This window comes from Ictidomys tridecemlineatus, chromosome 9 (genome assembly GCF_052094955.1).
Source record: "Ictidomys tridecemlineatus isolate mIctTri1 chromosome 9, mIctTri1.hap1, whole genome shotgun sequence".
Classification (NCBI taxonomy): domain Eukaryota; kingdom Metazoa; phylum Chordata; class Mammalia; order Rodentia; family Sciuridae; genus Ictidomys; species Ictidomys tridecemlineatus.
The window spans coordinates 107,105,023-107,118,214 of NC_135485.1; the positions used below are offsets into that span (position 1 = coordinate 107,105,023).

Consider the following 13,192-nt stretch of genomic DNA (forward strand, 5'->3'; position numbering starts at 1 on the left):
TTTCTTTAATTATTAATGAAGCCCATCAAGTTTTCATATCTTTATTGACAGTATGGATTTATTATTTTTGAAATCCTTATTTTTATTCTCTACTTTTTTATTGATTCACAGGAACCTTAATATATTCTGTATACCAAACCAGTTTGGGCCTTTTTTACTCTATGTTTTAGTGTCCTCTGATGAACACATTTTTCTTTTTAAATTTTAACGTTTAACTTTTTTCTTTATGGTTGGTTCATTCTATTTCTTATTAAAGAAACTGTTACCTTATTCTGAAGATAATAAACATATTCATTTCCAAATATCTTAAAATATGGCCTTTTATAGTTAAGTGCTTCTTTCGTACACAATTTGCTTCTATTTATGGAATGAGGTAAGGATTAATTTTCATTTTCCATATGAAAAACCAGTCAATTATTATAGTGGCAGCTTGGATTCAAGGCTCATTTAGGATTTAACCAGAACAATGGCTGGGTTGAATGCCATAGATGGAGGCATTAAAGTCCACACATATCATTACATGAAAGAGAAGTAGGGGAAGCTAAGGGGGAAAACACCACCCTGATAAATTTTTTAAAAAAGAGTTTATATATAGTTTAAATAATTGTACATAGTCACACTGTCATCAATTTACCCCATGATATATGAGACATTCAGTAGTTTATTTAAACTGGACTATTTTCCTTATAAACTCTTACTGACATACCAGTACTGCTTAGAAAAATATTACTGCTACCTTATATACTGATTAAGAAATTTTTCACAATAATTCAGTGGCTCTCAAACTAGATTCTCACATAATTCCACAAGCTCAATACAGGTGTTCTGCCATTATGATCATATTAAACTTTTTTCTAAGTTTTCAGAAACAACTAAATTAAATTTATACAATTTTCTCAATATTAGATAATACTCATAATTTTTTTTCTTAAATTACTTGCACCTGCTACTCATTATTTCTACTAGAGTCTGGTATGAGTTAACACATAATTACAAATTTATTTCTTTACAGTTTCATATATTACAATTAAGCTAATCAAGTTTTAGAACTAATCTGGGAAGGTTGAAACACTTGGTTTTTCACTCTAGGATCTGCACCCACCCTCAATTCACATTAACGTTTCCATCCTTAAAATGCGTGTCACGTACTTACTTTAAAGTATTTGGGGAAAGAGTGTGAAAACAAACACTGTTTGAAAATGATGTTACAATAAAAATATTTCATAGGCACTTCAATTTATAATAACCTTAAATTACATCCTATAAATATGGTGCTAGAACAAGCATAGGAAAACCAATAATTTCATTTTTATCTATATTCTTTGTTTCTTCCATAGAAAGTCTTTAAAAAAAAAACAGATTTTTTAAATGGACTGAAAATAAATTTTGTTTTGGATGTCATTTTCTACACCACATAGTTCTAGTAAAGGTCCTGAAAAGCAGAACAAGGCGAAGGTTAAATGTTAAAATATAACAGAAAAACTTATCTCCAAATAACAACAACAACAAAAATCAGTTTTTATAAGGATGTGATCTAATGATTTATGCCACTCTAGTGTGATAAAACTAATGCAAAAAACTATTAGAATCTAACTAAAATTAAGAAATGTGTGGATCACAAATGAAAATCTGACCTGCCTCAAAAAATCCAGAGGGCTAGGGCTGTAGCTCAGTGGTATAGCACTTGCCTTGCATGTAGAAGGCACTGGGTTCGATCCTCAGCGCCACATAAAAATAAAATAACAGTATTGTGTCCATCTACAACTAATTAAAAAAATTCAAGAGGTAGCCTGAATTTATCTGAAAGAAAATGCTTTCTAAAGTATGTTTTTTGTTTGTTTTTATAAAGAAACCCAGGTAGAATTAGAAAACTGAAAAAAAATATGGACTGAAATGAGAATACACTATATATTTCTCTACTTGGTGTCAACAGAACTTTGCCTTTCTTGCAGGGAGGGGAGATGTTTGGTGTAGACATCTGCTACATTTAGAAGCTTTCTGCTCTGAAGATACTGCACTCTGCTGCTTCTCAAGCTTTTAGACATGCACAGGAGTAAGGAAAGTGAAATTACCTATTTAAAAAGAAAGTCATATTATTACACTGTGAAGCTTTTAAAGTCAAAAAGAATTAGACTACATTTCTACTTCCTGTAATTTCCAAGCTGTTTGATCTTAAGCATTGTTATTTAACCTTTCTGAATTTATACTTCTCCTTTAAAAGGGGGATAATAACCATTCTGTGGCAATATTATGAGTTAATTGAGACTCTTATCTTACATACAAATACCCATGGCATAATCTTGGCTAAGTTGCCATTGATTATAAAATAAGAAAGTAGATGACTTTAGGGAAATTGTGAAAGATACTAATTGTACTTTAACACTCTATGATAAAAAATTCTTGACTTCCAGGTATTTAATGTTTGCTGAAGCTTGAAAATTTTCTTCAAACTGTAAAATACAAAAGAATAGTTTTCTAATAGAAGTGGGTGATATATGGAAGTCAAAAGATAAAGGAAAAGTTAAAGCTAAAAAAAAATTGTATCAACTTGGTATGACATATAACCAGTACAATAGCCATTCATGAACAAGGGCAAATAATCAGGACAGAAAGGTAGAAAGGAATTGGAGGAGGAAGTAGGGGGAAAAAATAAGAGTAACCAAGGGCAGGAGGAAGAGAGAAACAGCTAGCATGCATAGCTCCTAGCTAGGTGGATGCTTCTTAGCTGGCCACCTGCTCCTCCCTAGGAAGACTGTGAGCTGCCCAACATGAAGAAATGAGCAGGCACACAGTATATCAGGTGCATAAGTTTCTGTGTATTCCACATCTTATGAACATTTGTAAACCACTATGTGGTCTCACGTATGCTTTTTGTCTGTAACAGCATCAATTATAATACCACTAGAAACATACAGTTAATAAACAGAAACATAAATGTGTCACAGAAATGTTTCATTAAAATCCAACCAAAATTTTAAAATTGATTTTTCATCTCTGCAAATCTTATGTACATGTTTGGTATACTAAGAAACTGAAATCATGTTAGCATGGATATCCGATTTCCTTTCTAATAGGAGAAGGATGTAGTATTTAAACAGCTTATAACCCACACAAAACCAGTCCCCCAAGTTAAGAATAGATGGTTTCATCAGTTTATATCTTAAACTCATATTATACTTTGGAAATTGTACCAATCTACTTCAGACGGTAACAGCACAAGGAAAAAAAAATCACTCAATCATTGTCTATGTCTACCAATAATAATTTAAAAGAACTGCATGTGGAGTATTAATGAATAACTCAAGAGACTATATGAATTGTATATTGGTTCATTTAAAACAAATGACCAAAAAAAAAAAATTACACATTCAAAGAACTGTGAATTCCTTCAGTAGAATGGTGTGTCCTAGGTCACCATGCTTTCTTTCCCTATTATTGTCAAGTTCAATTTGCCAATAAGACTCTGACAATAAACATGGAAATAAATTTCAAGGTTAGTAACATAAACTAGCACAGGGAATAATAATATGCTAATTTATTGATGATGTAAAAATTGGAATGGAAAAAGTAGAAAACAAACTTTTAAGTGGGGGTGATTTTACATAAAGAAAAAGCAAATATTTACCTAGTGAATTAATATACAGAATAATATGTTTTAATCAGTAACAATCCTCTGTACATTTTTAAGAAGAAACTAAACATGATTGAAAAAAGGAGGAATAATACGAGAGTAATCTCTTTATACCTAAGTTATTTATAAATCTTAAGACTTCTAATTAGCACAAATACTGATGCATAATTTTCCAGATAATAAGAACCACTTGTTTATAAACTACAAGATTTCATTTATTTTTAAAAATTATTAATAGATCTTTTTTTTTTTTTTAACGTGGTGGTGAGTATCGAACCCAGTGCCTCACACATGCTGGGCAAATGCGCTACTGCTGAGCCCCAGCCCCAGCCCTATAATTTACTTTTAAATGTTCCAGGGCAAGGTTATAAAACAAAAACCCCAATGAAATATAGAATGATTACTTCCAAAGATATACCAATGTATCAACAAGAATGATCCAAGTAGTAAAAGTCCTTTATTACTCTTTGCAAAAATATTTGCCTTGAGTTAAAGAGGAAAATTGAACAAATTATTTAGTGGTGATCAAAAACATTAAAAAATTAAGATTACAAGTGATTTTTATAAACTTTATCATATGGACCCCCACATATATACATATAAACGATATTTATGAAGTGTGTCCATTTATAAGCAGATTACACTATTCTCTTTTACATCATTCCAGGTAACCAATAAATATATAAATTTCAATGATATCAAAATATACAGAATTTCTTTTCCTTCTTGGACTACCAAAGCTTGATACATAGGGTACAAGTTTGAGTCTCTTAAATGAGTATCTTAAAATAGAAATGACAGCAAAGGCAGCTAGATGGTGAGACTCATTTCTCCCTTTCGTGTAACTTACAGTAAAGAAACAGTAAGCCACCTGCAACAGCCACTGTCTGTGTCCTGGCAGTTCCTTGCCAATTTTCCTGCTAAGGTCATCAGGAGACATGGGGGGGTGGGAAGCAATGGTGCTCTGTCAAGCTCTCAAGGCAGAACTGAAATCTAAGTTGGATTAAACATGGAACAAAATGATTAAATCAACAGCAGACCTAAAACAGGAAAGTTAAAGGAATTTTTTGACTGCTTCCAAAATGACTTAAGGGACAAGGTTACTTCTATTTTGAGATTCTGGCGTCTTCAGTGCTAATGACAAATAACGAAAAGCTCCAAGTTTCACCAGATTCATTGATCGGTGGCGACACTTTAGGAAGCCATTGCTCCTGAACTCACTTTTTCCCAGATGGACTCAAGCTGGTATTTCTGACATCTGATCCCTATAGACCCACATCTATTTACGCTACTTAGGGTAACAAGCATATTTGTTCTATTTGGCAATACTTCCTTGAAAGATGGATTCAGGCCAGATCTGACACTAAATCATGACCCTATCAGTTAGCTATGTCAGGTTGACCAAGTTACTTTACATTTGGGGGTATCAGTTTCTTAATCCTAAAAAGGGATAAGTCAACCAAAGGCCTGTACAAGAATTAGAGGAACACACACATGCACACATCCTTCATTAACATTGCTTATTATTAATGCATAATTTCTCACACAGATCATATTCTCATTAGGTTTTATTTTAACATAATAAATATACCTGGCCTCTTATCCCCAACAATTTCAAGAAGTATGTCAATTTAAATCCAACACCACTACCACCACCCTAACATATGCCAATGCTTAAATCTCATTTAATAAGAAACAAACTTTATTTCCCCAAACAGATAAAATTTTAAATGCAATATGAGTTGAGAGGTAGCACAAAGATTTAAATTGGTACCAACAGGAAGATGAAAGAAAGATTATTTCACAAAAAAAAAGTGGAAAAGGAGAATGATTCAATAAAAGTGCTGAAAAAGATCTATGGGGATCCCAGTATTAACACTTAAGTAAATTAAACAAAAAATGTAGAAAAATATTTTTACTATTTCTGGATATAAGAGCTTTCTAAATTTCAACAGAGATGAAGGAAATATTGATTACCTGTAAAAATAAAGATATTTCAAAACATACAACAGTAAAAAGTTAATACAAATTTGGGAAAACAGGTGCAGTAAGTCTTTAAAGAATCAAGACCTTAAGAGGGCATGGAGGTGCATGCCCGTAATCCCAATGGCTTCAGAGGCTAAGGCAGGAGGATCGTGAGTTTAAAGACAGCCTAGGCAAAAGTGAGGTGCTGAGTAACTCTAAACAAAATACAAAATAGGGCTGGGGAAGTGGCTCAGTGGTGGAGTGCCCCTGAGTTCAATCTCTGGTACCAAAAGAACAAACAAAAAAAAAAAAACAAAAAAACAAAAGAATCAAGACCTTAGTTGGTGTCACTCAGGAGCAGAACACTCAAATGGGTGTGGCTCACAAGTAGAACACTCAAAAAAAAAAATCAACTTAATTTAAAAAAAAAAAAAAAGAACTTTTTTAAACCAAGAAAAGCAAATATAACCCTGAAAATATAATGAACATATGAATAGAAATGATAAAGAATAAAATTCTAATTATTAGTGATTCCCTCAGATTTAAGTTCACTAGTAATTGAAAGTATGTTAAATATCACTTTCCTCAAAAGATCACAAAATTATAACTCTCTTTTCAGGAAAGAATTTTTAAAAAACGGGTGATACAGATCCAATGTGAAACATTACCAATCTAATAGAGAATGTCCACTAAAGGGTAATCAGACTTTTTCCACTGACTGGGGAAGTGTGGAAAGAACATTACTTTGAGTTTGATGTGAGGGAAGACATAGGAAAGTACAGAAATCACAGGAAGAAGCTGATATTAACCTTTAACTATTTGCTCAAAAACTCCTTAACCTTTAAGTATGCAAACCATTCTGACCAGGAACCTTAATCTTAAAGAGGCAACAAGTCCCCAACTTCATTGGGAGTGAGTGGTAGAAACAGGACTGGAGGAATATCAAGACCTACTAGAAGAATTCATATTCAAAACAACCCTGTTTTGCCCCTTTCTCCCTCTTTAATTATTTACATGTGTTTAAAGAATTCTAGATGAAAATCAATATAGTCTGGAAAAGCACACTTGATCCTTTGATTTTTGTTTTATTCAGGGCTCTTTCCTGCTGTAAACCAGAACAAATAATCATCTTAAAAACAAAGTTAGAAAACAAAATATAACTGTGTATTCCCTATTCGAATCCCTTAGATACAATCAAAGCATAAAACTTGTCTCTGTAGATTCCTGTCTTTGCTTCAGGATGAGCTACCACGTTCTGCTGAAAGGAAAAAGGTTGTGAGGCATAGATGTGATCACACTACCAAACTGAACAGGGAAAACCAGGGGGTCCAGGAAGGAGAGCTATCAGAAGGGGGGAAAAAATACTTTAAATCTGGTTATGAATGGAAAAGCACAGTATCATCTCACTTCAGACAATAACTGTTAGCTTTAACTTTCACAAATTAAGAAATAAGACTAATAGGATACAAAAATACAACAAATTTGTTTTAAATGAGTATGCATAATAAAGACAATTGAAATCAATTAAAAGTCATTAAAATCAGGTAAGAATATTAATAAAATACTGGCCCAGTAATTATGTATTTCTTCTTTTAAATCCAAGTCTTAACTAGGATGTCTTAAAAGCTAGTGTTTGGAAAGTTTCGTTACCCATTTATAGTACAAATGCCTGTCTACAACATGAAAGAGTTGAAGAAGAAAAGCTTCAAGATGGTACTTCGGGTTTATTATTTTTTTCGGGTTCTATGAATTCTATGCCATGCTTAGTTATAGAAAAGTTTTCATTGGCAAGGTAAGCTGCTAACAATAATAAAATAAGACTTTATTTTTTTGGTGAAATCCTTTATACCTCATTCCAACCACAAAGTTCTTTGACCTTTACTTGGTGGTGGTGACGGTGCCTTTTTGGTTTTGCTATATAATCTTTCAGTACTGGGGGAAACTTGGATTTCTGTCCTTACTGGCCAATGGGAACTAGGTACATTTCTACATCCATGACCAGTGAAACCCCTACCCTCCCAGCCTCTATAAATTACATATGTAATTTGACATGCCAGTTCACATCAGTTTTACCATAGGCGAGTTACAGGGACAAAATATATCTGAAAAGAAATTCCAAATTGAGTATGGTCCATTCCAAGCAATTAAAAGGTTAACAAATTTTCCTATGAAAATACCAATCTTGTTTTCATTCCTGAGAAAGATACAATTCAAGGTTAAACAAACAAAAGAGTCATATTCAACGTCTGGAAAAGGTTTATAAGTCTTAAATAATAATGGAAAGTGCTGGTAGAGTACACTAAGGAGTCAAAATAATCAAAATGAGAAAAACTGTAAATTACTCGAAATTATGCATGAAGCTTTATAGTTGTCTCTGGTATACAAAATATTTCATATATAAAGTAAGTACTTTTATGTATGATGGGTAAATAAAACCATTAAAGACAAAATAAATTTTATTTTTATTGAGTATCAGAACAAAAAGAAACAGCTGCTATTTCTCAACTACTTTATTAAACATCGACTTCCTTTTCTTTCAACATTTCTATTTTGAGAAGAAAATTCTTCTTCTGACTAAAATGGAGTATCACCTTTTGGGTTTGAGGATTTTTAAGCCATGATTTTCTATCATTTCCCTAAATCCCTAAATATCTCTGCAACAAAAGTAAAATTTGAAGAAACACCTTTGTTAGTAACTTTGGGAATAATTCCATGCTATAATTCTCTAGGATCCATGAGGATGGATCCTCCTGAATTTCTCTCTTGGCCTTTTGGAAGGTGGGCCACTGGCTAGTTTGCTTGGGTATCAATTTATCTCAGCAGTCCATGTGGCAGCCACAACTAGCTTATTATATTGACAGATTTCATCAAATTAACTGAGTAAACAACACTTGGGAAATATATCCTGAATACACATTTTCAAAACAATGCATTTTGTACATTTTTTTTTTGTATTTTCAACAACTATCTGCATGCATGGATGAGGATGAGGATGCACACTCCTGTGATTGGTGCTGGAAAGACAAAATAATTATCTTACAAATCATTACTACTGACCTCAATCCATATATTATTTACCTGAGTTTCTTTCTTTCAATCTAACCAGTTTTAAAATATATTAAAAGAGCTATTTAAAAATTGGGTGTTTAAAATAAATAATTGAATTTTTTGTTTTTTGTTTTTTGTTTTTTTTTTCAAATTCTGGAACATTTGTTATATGGTAGGTCTTAGGGAAACATAAAAGAAAGCATTTTAAAACCTGGCCACAAGTAGCTTACAGTCTCACATGGAAAAATAAACCCAAGAAAATTATAGAAAGCTTTGCCAAATGCTGTAACTAAGGCCTATAAAGAAGCTGAGAGTGGACCAAGAAGGGCTCCTGAAGAGGGACGCCTCCATTGAGACTGACAGGCAAAGATGTGGAAGAAGGCTTTCAAGACAGAGAGGGCAGTGTCAATCCCAGAGAGAAGCAACACTGTATATAGATGGTTTCAAGAAATATAAGATATTGAATATTGCTGGAGCATGAAAAAGAGGAAATGGATAACAATCTCATGGGTGGGTAGGACAGATGTAGCTAATATCCTAGAAGGAATAGCAGAAGAGCAATACAGAAAAGTAGCAGCCAGGTCAAAAAGAGTCTCACAGTACCTAGAACCTTGACCTTTAAATCCCTTCCATCTCTAGCAGCTAGAGATGGGAGGGATTTTGTAGCAAGCAATGTGTTCACCAGGTGGGAGATTTGATTACTCTAAGGGTGATGTAGCAGATGGACTGGTATCATAACACATGAGTACAGACAGTGAGGTTCATTAGGAAGCTGAAATTAACATTTCAAAACTCACCTTGCTTCCATAGATACTTAACACATAATACAAAAGGTCCCACATTCATTTTTTATAATAGCCTGCATAAAAACATTATTTTAAAATGATAAATAACTAATACAGTATTAACAATAATCCAAAAAAAACAATGTTGAACAAGTTTTTCAGGTTTTAAAAACCTTCAAGCAATATATAGCCCACTTTAAATATTATGCACCAATCTCTTAATTTTCTATTATTTTCCTTCTATTCACAGGAAAAAAAAAGTTTCTTTGGTTTTTCTTTGTTGTAGTGATTTATTTGCCGTTTTCTACCCAAAGTTTCAAAGTCATACTTCAGAAACAAGATGCCAGAAGGAATAAAAATAAATAAATAAAAAGGGTAAAGAAGCATTATGATGCATATGCAAGATAAAAAAAAAACTAGAGAGATACTTAATAAAAAACTGAAATTATATTCTTGCCCATGACACAGTATCTCAAAGGCTGCCAGGAAAAAAATAACATTATTGCTGAACTGAGGTTCTTTAACTGAGAAATACCTATCCTGGATTAACCATGATGGCATTTTCAAAATAAACAGTGTCAAAAATCTAAATCAAACTCATTAATAAACTGACAGGAAGAACTTGAAAAAGTGATTCAGAGGATGAAACATGCATTAAATAAGTGTTAAAAATACTTCAAATTTAGATATCAATTAGATCAGTCTTAAAGCATTTATGAGTTAATAAATCTGATGTTGTGCACAGTTTATGTAATTTAAAAAAATTATACATGCATTTAAAAAAGTGATATTGCACAGCTACTGGCCTTATTTTAAGATATTTATGTTAACTGAGACCTATTCCACCTGCTGCTTTGACCTGGTATAATCCTATTTTAGAATAAGCTGGTTTCTGCACAGTAGCCCTAACAAAATATGTGCCAGAGTATTAGTTGTTCTTTATTTCTATTGGCCTATCATTTAATATGTACCACAGCATTACTATTATCTGTGTTTTTAACTTACATATGTAGTAAGAAAACGCTTTGGAAATATAAACTCATGTATAATGTAAAAATTCAAAATATCATACTGTTTATGGTTCCACAGTCCAAAACACCAAACAAACAAGGAAACTCACTATGTCAGTACATAAATATCATGTAGTTATTGCCACAGTTTAGAGAGGCAATATATTTATTTTCTAAGCCATGGGTAATAGACATATAAACTTTGTGAGTGTTCTAAATCCAAAAATGCATAGAAAAGAATTTATTCCAGTCTCCTTCAACACTACTACTTTGAATGATAATCTGGGATATTCAGAAACAAACTGATAAGCGAACATACTGCAGCACTATGAACACACACAGAAACAAGTGCTATGCGTGGTGACAGGAAAAATAAACAATGTGTACCAAGAGGCACTAGTTTTAGTTTAATGTTTAATAGCAAGTCATGTTTTATAAGAAACCAGTAGCAAGTCACCTGGACAAGCAAGGACTGTGTCCTAAGTGCCTAAGTCTTTTGCACCTTGGATTAAGAAGGCTACTCTTACTTCTCGTCACTCCTGATTATCTCTGTTCCTAAAGGCACTATTTCACTTCAGTGCACTATCAAATGGACATTGGTTTAGGAAAAAAAAAAGAAAACCAACATGATGCCTATGTTCCCAGCTTCTGCATTTTGACACTATCTACTACATCTTCACATGTTCATCTGAAAATTCCCATACACCCCTAGCCTTGTCACTACTATAAACTTAACTGATACTAATGTTTTAATTACTGATATAAAAAATAAAGAGGAACTCACCAACTGGAAGACTTTGAGAATGACAGAAAGGAGAGACAGAAACTTTATTGATAGGACACACATGGAATTAGTGTTTGACAGCTGTTCCCATCACCCACATCAAGTGCATTATGTATGTACACAGCATTCTCGGAAGCAGTACACAAAACTACACTGCCACCAAGAACACTCTTCAGCAGCAGACAGCCCTCCTTAGCAGCTTTAGCATGCCACACAGTCCTCTGCTTACTGATCAGAACGGCCAAAAGGGAGATGGAGTTTACAAGTAAAAGCGAGACTGAACTGGCTAATTACTTACCTTCTCACTTAAGGCAGGCTTGCTCGTCTAACTTTTTGTTTCCTCTCTTGTCATAGCTCAGCGCCAAATGGTTATGATTCAGCAGAAGTTTGAACCTGACAGTTAAAAAGAATTTTTTTCAGAAAAAAAAAAAAAAAACAACATTGAAAATTCAAGTTTCCTCCACTGCGGTCTTTCTGGTCTTTCTTTCCTTGCCCTCTGCCTGCGTGTTTCTCTCTCGTCTCTCTCTGCAAGGCAGCTACGTAGTGGTCTATAAATATTGACCCTCACACTTGCTCAGTGCTTTACTTGCTCATGGCACAGGTCTGTGTTACTGAACACCGTGGTAATACTCCGGCAAAGTTCTCAGCTGCTCAGACAAAGCTGTGGATTGGCTCACTACCCAGCAACCCTGTGCCTGCCTGGAAATACCATTTTGCTGCCAGCTTTACAGATGCTATGGGCCTTTCCTGAGGCCCAAATCAGGCACAGAAGGGCAATTATGAGGTTTGTCTGAAGAAATACAGCTTTCCTCAAGCAGGTGGAGAAGAGGGGGGCAGGGAGGAGTGCAAGACAAGAAAGGAAATACTGCCTTTGTTCTGGCCAAACACAATCTCAAACCCTTTATAAAAGACCTAAATGTCATTCAATCAGGCTTTATAAAACTTAATTACTACATATTATAAATGGCCAAAAACACAGGAAAGCATTCTTGCAATTGTTTTAATATTACTTCTCATTAAACTAAGGCTACAGTGACTCAGTAATTGGACACAAAGAAATGTTTTGACATAATTAAGTTCATTTCTAGGATGTTAGAAATGCACTAGAAAGTATATTTATCAGGTAAATGGTGTATTTGGTGAAAAAAGCTAAATGTAATCTGAAATTATGTGAATCAACATACTGTATTAACCCCAAATTACTTTAATTTATAGTTTGCAGGTGATATGAATAAGATCCCTATCATCTACCTATAAAACCTATAATGCTCACAGTATAAATGATAAGAAAATAACTGAAGCCCATAATTTTTATTCTCTGTGTCAAGGGTAATCATTTGTTCACCTTATTAATTTTTCTCAAGGTGAAGGCATTTGAAATGATCTAGTCACTTACTTTACTAATGAAAAAATTCAACCCCCACCTAGGCTATTACTGTGCCCAGGGTCAAGTGGCAACTCTACAGCAGAGCCAAAACTAGAGTCCTTGCCTAGTTGCTGAAAGACTGTGTTCCTTCTCTTTCTTGGGCAGTGACTCTCAGACTCAATTTCAGGTCCACCTTCACGTGAAAGTTTACTGAAAACCTTACCAGTAAATGCAGATACAACAGCCAGAAAATAAGCATAAAACAAAACAGTAACTGAAAGAACAAAAGTGCTGTCTAATTAACATTCAGACAAATGAAATCTATCTTTCTTACTTCAATAATTAATCTTCGTCCAATAAATAAACTCCTTGCCAGAAGATGTAGTAGCTAGATGCTGAGGAGGCAAAGATAAAACACAGTTCCTACTCTGGAAGAACTAATAGTCTAAGTGGGGGGGTTGGGGGGTTGGCTGCAAGACAATGTGTGAAGTCCCAGGAAGAAGACTGAGGGACCAAGGAAAAGGAGCTTTGAGCCAATAGGAGGGAGATACAGAAAGGGGTTCTTCACTTGAGACTTCCGGACCTGAAGAATGAGCAGTTTAG

General features: G+C 33.8%; 1 protein-coding gene across 7 annotated transcripts in view; it reads right to left on the reverse strand.

Annotated features, from left to right (window-relative positions):
• Positions 1 to 13,192, reverse strand: part of Bmpr1b (bone morphogenetic protein receptor type 1B) — a 360,238-nt gene that overhangs the window by 125,640 nt on the left and 221,406 nt on the right. For 4 of the 7 annotated variants that reach the window (XM_078021899.1, XM_078021895.1, XM_078021897.1 and 1 more), the window contains one exon: positions 11,522 to 11,616. The exons of 2 other annotated variants lie outside the window; for them this stretch is intronic. The gene's annotated coding sequence lies outside the window, so the exon portion shown is untranslated. Of the gene's footprint in view, positions 1 to 11,521; positions 11,868 to 13,192 lie in introns of those variants that run through there. One more of the 7 variants, XM_078021896.1, reaches the window with a different exon arrangement.